This window comes from Equus caballus, chromosome 13 (genome assembly GCF_041296265.1).
Source record: "Equus caballus isolate H_3958 breed thoroughbred chromosome 13, TB-T2T, whole genome shotgun sequence".
NCBI classification, from domain to species: domain Eukaryota; kingdom Metazoa; phylum Chordata; class Mammalia; order Perissodactyla; family Equidae; genus Equus; species Equus caballus.
The window spans coordinates 44087390-44097918 of record NC_091696.1 but is presented as its reverse complement, the minus strand read 5'-3'; the positions used below and the strand labels follow the sequence as shown (position 1 = coordinate 44097918).

Sequence of the window (10529 nt, the reverse complement as noted above, 5' to 3'; positions counted from 1 at the left end):
TCCCCCACCGTGTTGCCCGGATGGTACTTCCACGATTTATCCTGCTCGGAGCCATTCTCCTTTTCTGGCTTGCCTTAGCCAGAGTCAGTTTCTGCTGTTTGCAACCAAACCACCTTTCCATTATGTAAACTCTCTGGGCCTCAGTTTCCTTATCTGTAAAAAGGGGATAATAACAGCGCCTTCCATTTATTCATTTTAATAAGGATTACATCCGTGATTTCATTCAACGTTCACCATGATGAGGATGAGGAGGAAGAGGAAGATGGTATCATGTGTATTTCCTATTGCTGCTGTAACAAATTCCCACAAACTTTGTGGCTGGAAATAACTAAATTTCTTTTCCTTACAGCTCTGGAGATCAAAAGTCCAAAGCGGATCAGCAGGGCTTGTTCCTTCCGGAGGCTCCAGAGGAGAATCTGTTTCCTGGCCTTTTCTAGCTTCTAAAGGCTGCCGGCAGTCCTTGGTTCAGGGCCCCACATCACTCCAACCTCTGTTCTGGTTTCGCCTCTCCTCTGATTCTCCCTCTAAGGACCCTTGTGACTGCATTGGGCCCATCCAGATAACCCATGATCTTCTCCCCATCTCAAGATCCTTCGCTCCATCTGCAAACTCACCTGCAAAGTCCCTTTTGCCATGGAAGGTAATAGAGTCACAGGGTCCGGGGATGAGGATGTAGATATCTTTGGAGGGCTCTTACTCAGCCTACCACCCCATGTGTCCCAAGTTTTGGTTTAAAGCTTCCAGGAAAAATAAGCTATCTTTCCTGCCTTCAAATTGCTTATAATCCTGTTGGGGAGACAAAACATTTCCACAGTCCACAAAGACCCAGGCAGTGTGGTCCCTGCTGTGGTGGGAGGTGGAGGTGATGTGTTGAGAAGATGAAGATGAAGCAGGGAGCCTTCCCCCCAGGCCTCTCCTGTCCCCAGAGCCGCAGCCTACAGCCTTGTAGGCCACGCCCACCCAAATCCAGGGGGGCCACCTTCCCAGGCGCTAGGATGTGAATGCTGTCCCCTGGAGGTGTGTGACACAGTGTCCCTGCCTTCTCCTCGTAGGAAGTGGGAGGCTCTGGGAAAGGCAAGATGGAACCTCTTCACTAGATCAGCAGAAGCCTTTGCTTTCTAGTTTTATTGAGTGCTCTGGTCTGAATGTTTGTGTTCCCCCCAAATTCACATGTTGAAATCTTAACCCCTAAAGGTGATGGTAGGAGGTGGTGGGGCGTTTGGGAGGTGCTTACGTTGTGAGGGTAAACCCTTGTGAATGGGATTAGTGCCCTTATAAAAGAGATCCCAGAGAGACCCCTTCTCCTTCTGCCGTGTGAGGACACAACAAGAAGTCTGCGACCCTCATCTGAACACGCTGGCACCCTGACCTCAGACTTCCAGCCTCCAGAACCGTGAGCAACAAATTTCTGTTATTTACAAACTACCCAGTTTGTGGTATTTGGTTATAGCAGGCTGAACGGACTAGACATTGATGCTTGGTAAGTTTCATTTGGACTCTGGGGAGGAGGTTCTCAGTGTTAAGTGGGGCTAAGCATCTGGAAGGTTAATTGATGATAAAGAGGGGTGAGGGTCAGGGTAAAGGCATGTTCCCCTCCTCCAACTTCCCAGAGCCCAGAAGAAATTGTATCATATCAGTTAGAAACGGGGCGGGATGGTCCAAAGAACAAGAAATCAGCTACTACATCATATGCCATGTGACACCCCACGTGAGTTCTGCAAAAGCATGAACCTGGCAGATCTGTCATTGAGACAGTAGAACACCACTGTCAAGACCGATAAAGACAGGCTGTGAGCGATTTAACTGAAGTAGCCGGAAGGGAGACCAGCACTACATGTCCAAATAGGCTTGGCCCAGCCCCCCAGCCCTCAGGTAACTGACTCTGGGTCTGGCACGTGGCTGGAATGAATTGGGTCATTCACTGGTGAATCCTGGGTTTTTCAACTGGTATCTGTTCTGGGACCTGGTCCGTGCAACTCTGCTTTTCTAGAGTAAAAATTGTGATGTGTGTCTCAGTAAGGATTACCTGATGTGTGTGAGCTATGTGACAAATAGAAAAGTCTCAAAATTTACTTCTACATTGAATTTTTTTTACAAAAAAACTTTATTTAGATATAATTCACATACCATAAATTCCCACATTTAAAGTGAACAAGTGAAGAATTCTTTTGTATATTCAGAATTGAGCAACCATCACTGCACTCAATTTTAGAACATTTTCATCATCGCCAAAAGACACCCTATACTCACTCCCCATTTCCTCCCAATATCTACTCCCCAGCCACTGGTAGCCACTAATCTTACTTTCTATCTCTATGGATTTGCTTGTTCTGGACGTTTCATATAAATAGAATCTAATGATATGCAGTCCTTTGTCACTGGCTTCTTTCACTGAGCATGATGTTTTCATGGCCCATCCATGCTATAGTATGCATCATAGTTCATTCCTTTTTACAGCTGACTAATATTCCATTGTACGGATAGACCACATCTTCTTTACCCGTTCATCAAAGGATGGACATTTGGGTTACTGATACTTTTGGCTATGAACAGAGAGTAATGTGAGTATAGACAGTACTGCTGCTATGAACATTCGTGTACAGGTTTTTGTGTGGACATGTTTCACTTCTTTTGGGTACATGCCTAGGAGTGGAATTGCTGGGTCATATAGTAACTCTTTTGAGGAACGGCCAGTTTGTCTTCCGAAGCAGCTGCACCATTTGACATTCCCACCAGCAATGTACGAGGGTTCCCATTTCTCCAGATCCTCCCCAAGGCTTGTCATTTTCCATTGCTGTTGCTGTTGTTACTAGTTAGGCTGTTTTGATGGCCATCCTGGTGGAACTGGAGTGGTTTTGATTTGCAGTTCTCTGATGGCTAATGATGGTGAGCATCTTTTCACGTGCTTATTGGCCATTCGCATGTCTTCCTTGGAGAAGTGGCTATTCAGATCCTTTGCCCATTTTATAATTGGGTACATTTAATTTTGAATGGTCTCCTTAACAATTACACATTGGAACCACTATAGAATTGATTCACGGTGGGCGCTCTGAAGTCAATGGCCTGGATTTGAATCCCAGCTTGGCCACTTGACAGTAGATAACTTGAACATTCTCTCCGGACCTCAGTTTTTTCCACCTACACAATGGGGGACAGAAATATTAGCTGCTTCATAGGGTTGTTGTGAGGATTAAAAAAGGCAGTGTGTGTCAAAGGCTTGGTAAAGCTTAATCAGGGCTCAGAAAATATTACCCATAATAGCAGCGTCGTCAATACTTAGTAAGCTCTTTCTATTTTACTATATGCACATAGGCGTTCTCATTTAATCTACCTGGCAATCTTGCAAAATAGGTATCACCAACTGCATTTTGCAAGTGAGAAAACAAAGCTCAGGGAGGTGAAGGGGGGCGTCCAGGGCTCCATAGCTGGGAAGAGGCAGAGCAGAGGTTCCTGCCCAGCTCTGGACCACTCCAGGGCCCTCTGCAAATGTTACTCTTGGCAAAGTTTTTAGCTTGAATCGGCATCTCCTCTTGCAGCTTCTGCTATTCAAATGCAACCGTCATTAAGCAAATGCTGTCAGAAAGGAATCAGAGAAGAACCCAGTAACGAAATCATCAACAGCTTATTCAGGCAGAGAAAAGCTAGAGCAACCCCAAGAAGCATGTGTTTCTCTCGTTTGGGGCTGGCTTTTGAGTCAGAGGATCTTTTCACATAGTCCTGGCCTGCTCTCCCTGTTTAGTATGGCCTCTCTAAGAACCTCACGGGGCTAGCTGGGAAACAGTGAAAGGCAAGCATCCATCATCGCTCCCTCTTCTGGAACCACTACTTGGGAGTTCTGTGTAGTTCCCCATAGCGACATTGGGTGTCACCGTTGAGTTGTCTGAAGCCAATCTCCCCTGGAAATTGACAAAACGTGTCGTTTTCCAAGAGTTTCTGGTTCTCTGAGATCCAGTTTGGAGGTATTCAGCTCCCAACTCAGCCTGGATAATCTGGTTCTCATTTGCGGGGCCAGCGTGGTCCTGCAAGAAGAGGGCTCCTTGCAGCTGATTCAGTTTGGGGTTTGAAAATGGGCTCCATGGCCGTGACTCGGGAACTGACTTCTCTTCAAAAGTGGGTGAGGACATAAGGATGAGAGAGTTTATGCAAAGCCGCTACAACTTACGGCTCTTCTCTCCCAGATTCTCTGCGCTGTCCCTTCTCAGGTAAGTCATCTGCTCACACATCTGTGTCCACACTAGGCTGTGAGCATCTGTGAGCTACTAGGGGGCAGGGACTCCATCCCTCACTCCCTCCCCTCTCCTTTCTTCCCTTCTTTCCATCCCATGTATATTTGCAGAGTATATATTATGTACCAGGCCCTGGGACAAAACAGCAAATTTCTTTTCCTTCATGGAATTCACATTCTAAATTCTTATTTATCTGTATGTTCTCAGCATCAAGCATATACTAGGTGCTTAATAACTGCTTTCATGGCTTGCTGTATACTCCTCCCCTTCCAGTTTTTTCTATGCATATACTAACATATATACATGATATTTAAATTTTAGATGGAAATGAGATCACACCTTAATACTGTTCTTTGACTCCCCCCGCCCCACACCCACTTAGTTATGTATTGGGGGCCATCTTTCCATGTTAGAACACAAAAATCTACTTTAGCGTTTACATGCCCCTAAATGCTATTTAGGGTCTCTCTGCCCCTTGGAATCTAGAAAAGACAGGCTTGAACCCCAAATCCATTGTGTGTAAATTCTTAGGGCCAGGTTAGGATTAGGAATGGCTGGGTTCCCATGTTCTCATGGTCACTTCCGGTCCCTGTTCATGCTTCTGCTGACTTTGTTCCACCCCAATTTATTTAACCATCTCCTACTGATGGACATTTAGGTTGTTTCCAGTCTTTTGCTGTCACAAACAATGCCGCAATGAATAACCTTGTTCATCCTTTGTTTTATGCATATTGAAGAAATTGCTAGAGGTGGCATTACCGGGCCAATTTAGCAATAGATATTGCTATAGATACAGATATAGCAATATCAGTGGATATTGCTAAATTCTCTCCTCAGAGGTTTTGCTAATTTTCATTCCCAGTGTAATGTGTTATCAAATTGTGATCTTTGCTTATCAGTGCATTCACACACATTTCTTTTTGATATTCTTTGTCTTTTCTTTCTTGTGACCTGTTGACCTGAAAGCGCCTTTTATGTTATGGAAATTATCCCTTTATAATTTGAAATGCAAATATCTTTTCGTAGTTTATTATTTGTGATAAAAATAATAATGTTTTCACATATTGAGGCATATGGAGGAAGTATTCTGGTTTAACTCTGATTTGGCCTAAAACTTATTTTTTCCAGAGCAGCCTGACTTCTGGCCCAGCGAACATGCACTGTGCATCCGCTTCAAACATTTTCCCGAAGCAAAGAATGCCCTCTTTAAAGAGAGGGATGGGTGTCTCCTTTTCTCTGACGCCAATACCATCACTTCTTTGAAGATGAGTTTTCTTCTCAGAGAACCAAGGTCAAGTTGACCTGCTGTGTATGTGCTAAACTTCGGCAAAACATCTCCTTGTGACTTGGGGAAAATAATTGCATTCCTGTCATGCCTGACATATCTTCTTCGTTCTGAAATGGTATATAACCATGCTGTCAACCACACTTCTCTGGGGTGCTTTCTGCCCTGGTGGCGATGGCACTTCCGGGCTTGTCCTCAACATTAGCTCATTAAATATCTTTCTTATCTATAGATTGGTTATTGATGCACCAACAATTGTTTTTACATCATTTTTTTAACGGCTGCCTAGATTCTACTGAATGGGCCTACCATAATTTTTAAGCAGTCTCTTATTGCTAGACATTTTGGTTGTTTCCAATTTTTTACTATTATAAACGACACCGCTCTTCCCACTAACCTGCATTGCATCTCTTTATGCTAATTTTCTAAAAGTGGAATAGGTCAGTTACGGAATATTAACTTTAAAAAGTCTTTTGATACCTTTTGGGTATTGGATATTATTTTTTTAAACTTTTTATTATTTAAAAACAACAAACATTTATTGATTAAAAAAAAAAATCTCCCATGAACCAATCACCCATCCCCTCAGACCGACTAGTCTATTCTACCTCCCACCCACTTCCACTTCTTCTGTGTTATTTTGATGTAAATCTTTTCATCCGTAAAGATTTCAGGATTTAAAGAGAGGCTCTCTTTGGACAAGAAATTCACCATATCTCCTCTCGGTTCTTCTAGATAGCGGCAATGGAAAGTTACCCACCAATGCTGTTGGGAAGCATTCCTCTTGGAGGCCGCTCAGGGGCAAATATCTAATCAGAATCCATGTGCCCCTTCTCTGGAGCTCTATTCTTGTTTTGCAGACAGGAAAAAACCACATGGATGACTCAGCCAGCCCCAGGGCTCTTTTGTCCACTGCAGGATCCCCACAGACCCGAAAACTTTGCTTCGCCCATCACTTTTCACTTATTTTTTATTCATCCCAAAGGCAGGCAGGAAATTGTTGTCAGTCTGTGAATCATGCAGGAATCTTTCCTCTGCCCTCTCCCATTTGGATGTTGCTTCCTTGAACAATACCCAAGTTGATGGGCATTTCCCCCCCACAATCTCATCTTGATGGGCTCATCTGGCTGGTGGGGAGCTCCATCTATTTCACAGCAGAGCCCCTGAGACTCAGGGAGGGAAAGAGAATTGCTCAAGGTCTCTCAGCCCGTAAGTGGGAGAACCAGGGTGTGAGTCCCGCTTTGTGGGCTCTTTCCACTAACCCACGTTGCCTCTCAAAAATGGTTACTCCCTGGGGAACTGCTCTCAGTAGCCATCAGGATGGAAAATGATCTCAAGCACAGTCCTCAGGAGGGTAAATGGCTGAGTAATGGACCTCATATTGGTGTTCAGGGCCTGCCCCGGAAATCTCCCAGGCCAGTTTCTGAAAAATCCTCCTGCTCCTGACAGGCTCCCAGTCTCCATCCTTAGCTGGCTTCACCCCAGGGGTCCCGGGCACTGATGGGGTGGGGCAGCCACCCTGGGCTTCACAGCCGGCTCTCCTCCTCACTCACACAGTACCAATTCTTGCCAAGATGGCTGCTAATCCTCAGGAGCTGAGAAGCCGGTGTCGGGGAGGAAGACTTCTCCTCTACCTAATGTGGGTTCGTCTGGCCGGAGAACGAATTAAATTCACATGATACAGAATAGCAGGGGAAAATTAAACAAAGCTTTATAACATGTCTACATGGGAGAGGTCAGGCAAGCTGAGCAACTCGCCAAAATGCCGAAACCACCACTTAAATATCTAAAGACAAAGGAGAATGTTGCGGGTGGAGGGGGAGTCGATCATGGGCGATTACCGCACAAGTACAGTAAACAAAATGCAGATTTAAGTCCTTGCCTTTGGCATTGATTAAGAGTTTCTAGAGACAAGGTCATCTCCCCTTCTTCCTGGTACAGACGGAGATATCTTTACAGATGGAGAGTTCCTTTACAATGTAAATGTCTCTTACAAAGGGTAAGTAAATTCTACTTCTCAGTTGCTTTCCTGTCTGCAAAGTAACTAGCCTCAAATAATCATCATGCCAAAGAGACATATCTTGGGGTGGCCAATTCCATTCCCCACACCAGGAACCCACAGGGGTGCAACAACATCCAGAGTGGCTGTTCCTCAGCCTGGAGATCACAGCAGCTGTCTGCCTAGAAACGTAGCCGGCAGCCTGACTCTACAGGAATGACATGAACCCAAGCCTGGATCGCTGACCCTGCGCCCACCGCTGTGGTGCCAGGGCCTTAGCCACACTAGCCCACTGAAGCCTCCGCGACCCTACAGATGGGCACTTGATTAATTAAGAGAAAGAGGAGGCTCTCAGATTACGGAGCTCACGGAAAGTTGAATAACTTTGATGAGGATTTTTAGGCTGCTTAATTTTAAAATGGCTTATGATGAGGATTTTTAGGCTGGTTAGTTTTAAAACTACAGATGAGATTCAGGCTCCAAGGAGTGGAATTTGTTTGCCCCTTTGTTGGGAAACATTTACATTTCTAAGGGAAACCTCTATCTGTGAAGATGCCTCCCTCTCTGTGCCAGGAAGAAGGGGGGATGGTCTTATCTCTAGAAGCTCTTAATCAATGCCAGAGGCAAGAACTTAAGTTGGTTACTGTCTGGCAACCTCATGTAACAGACCCCCCCCCTCCCCCCAAATCCTCCATTGTCTTTAGCCAAGGATAAAATTCAAGTGGTGACTTCTTCCATTTACTCAATCTGGTTTAATTCTTATCTAAAAGTTGTGGGACCGCCAAATGGCCAGGCCATACGGGCACTGATACCATTTTAACTTTTCTACGTATTCTTTGTCTTGTAAAGAGATAACTCACATACCTATGCCTTAAATTTAGCCCTAACCCTCAACTCGTGGCAGCAGCAGGAGCTCTGACTGCCGGTGGGTCCTGTCCCCACGCACCAGCTCTGCCTGCCCATGGGTCCTGTCCCCATGCCAGCGGGGGCAGCAGCAGCAGCGGCTCTGCCTGCCCATGGGTCCTGTCCCCATGCTATTCTACTCTCTAAATAAAAGAGCACTACTGCCAGATCTTGAGAGTCTAAGAAATCTTTCTTTCGACTCCTCGGCTCACCGACCCCGCATCAACTTGAACAAGACATGCAACTGAGATTTTGAATCCAGGAGCTCAAGCTGGAATTTTGACCCTTAGGCCCTAGTTCGTACCTTTTGACTTGTTTTTTTTTTTTTAGAACTAATTAATCAGACAGAGGTCATAGCAGAGAAACTGTCCAATGAAACCCACCTCTGAGGCCCAACGTGGGGAAAACAAGAGAAACAAGGTCAGGTAGGAGATGGCGTGAATATTGGCCAATGGCACTTCTCCAGGTATAGATGAGGTCCGGGTAATGGAGCCGTCTGTGAGCAATGACTTCTGGCCTCTTTGGGGTTCTATCTAGAGATGAGAGGCCTGGATCTCCGCTGGGGGACTTTCTAGCTTAGTCATGGGCAGTGTTGCGGCGTTTGGAACATTCTTACATCATGCTGAATGGACAGCCCTGGGCATCCATGCAAAGTCAAGTACTTTGCCCAAGTGGGGATGCTGGGCTGGGGCCTGCTCTGGCCGCATCACCAGGACTCTGAGCCCCAGGGGAACTACCGAATGCCAATGGGAAAGAAAGGGATTTGCCCTGCTGAGTGTTGTGTTAGATAATGACCAGGGACAGGATTTCATTGTTCCCACTGTAGGCATTCAGACTATGTCATCCCAAACATGCCACTTTGGCATATTGATTATTTTGAGTTAAAATTACCCGAGAAGCAGCCAGTGGAAGAAAGACATTCCTTTGTCCCCCTGAAAGCAGGAGATAAACCGCCCATGTGAGAGGGACTCTCCCTGTACCAGGAGGATAAAAGGCATCTTCATCACCAGAGACGGGGAACTCAGGGCCAAGACGGCTGCACAAACAAACCTTGTTAATTTTTCACCATTTACTACCCCTAGCCCACACCCCTCTGCCACATTATTTCTTCACAAATTTATTGTTTACTTGTCTAAAAGGTATCAAAGCTTCCTGCTCTGGGCGCGTCTTGGAGTCACACATCTTTGTGGGGCTCCCATACCTGCATATGTGCATAATTAAATTTGTTTTTCTCCAGTTAATCTGTCTTTTATTACAGGAGGTCTCAGCCAAGAACCTAGAAGGTGGAGAGAAAATTATTTTTCCTTCCCTACACCACTCAGCCCCATTAAATAAAAGCACATGACAGGGAGATTTCCACATGTGAGTTTTGACGTGTCAAGGCTCAGTCATCATTTTGCACTGAGACCCCACCCCGCACCCCAACCCCAGTCCCTTCAGTGAGTCTGTGACCTCACCCTTCATCTGATAGCCCTGAGCTAACATCTGTGCCAATCCTCCTCTACTTCATATGTGGGGTGCCTCCACAGCATGGCTGATGAGTGGAGTAGGTCCACATCCAAGATCTGCGAGCCCAGGCTGCTGAAGCAGAGCACACTGAGCTTTACCCACTCGGTCACGGGCCCAGCCCCCAGAAATCCCCTCTTAACTGTCTGCAGCTTCCCCTCTTTCCCCACTGCAGTCGGTTCTCACAACACAGGCAGAGTGAGCTTTTAAAAACACAAATCAGACCGTGTCACTATTTGCTTAAAATCTATCCATGGCTTTCTTCCCATTGCACACAGGAGGAATCCAAACTCCATTTCTTGGACTCCAAGTCCCCCAGTGAACCGGTCCCTGCCTGCCCACCTCTCTTTGCTGGACTTTGTTGCAGGCTCACTGGCTTTCTTTTAGTTGCCACCTCCATCCAGCCCCCTGGCATTTGTACTTCCGCCTTCTTCTGTGGGGACTTCTATGAGCCTGGTCCTGACCTTTTGGGACTCTGCTGGAGTGTTAGTCCCTCAGGGAAGCCTTTCCTGATCATCTAAGCAGATGTCCCTTTCTTTTAAAGTAATAGCGTCTTTTTCATTTCCTTCCTATAATTTATCACTGGGTTGAATTATGTCCCCTAAAAAGA

General features: G+C 45.8%; 1 long non-coding RNA gene across 1 annotated transcript; it reads left to right on the top strand.

Annotated features, from left to right (window-relative positions):
- The first annotated feature begins 3055 nt into the window (after positions 1 to 3055).
- Positions 3056 to 5766, top strand: LOC111767562 (uncharacterized). The gene is made up of 2 exons (XR_002799337.2): positions 3056 to 4202; positions 5355 to 5766. It is a non-coding gene; the product is annotated as an uncharacterized lncRNA (long non-coding RNA).
- Positions 5767 to 10529: the final 4763 nt, after the last annotated feature.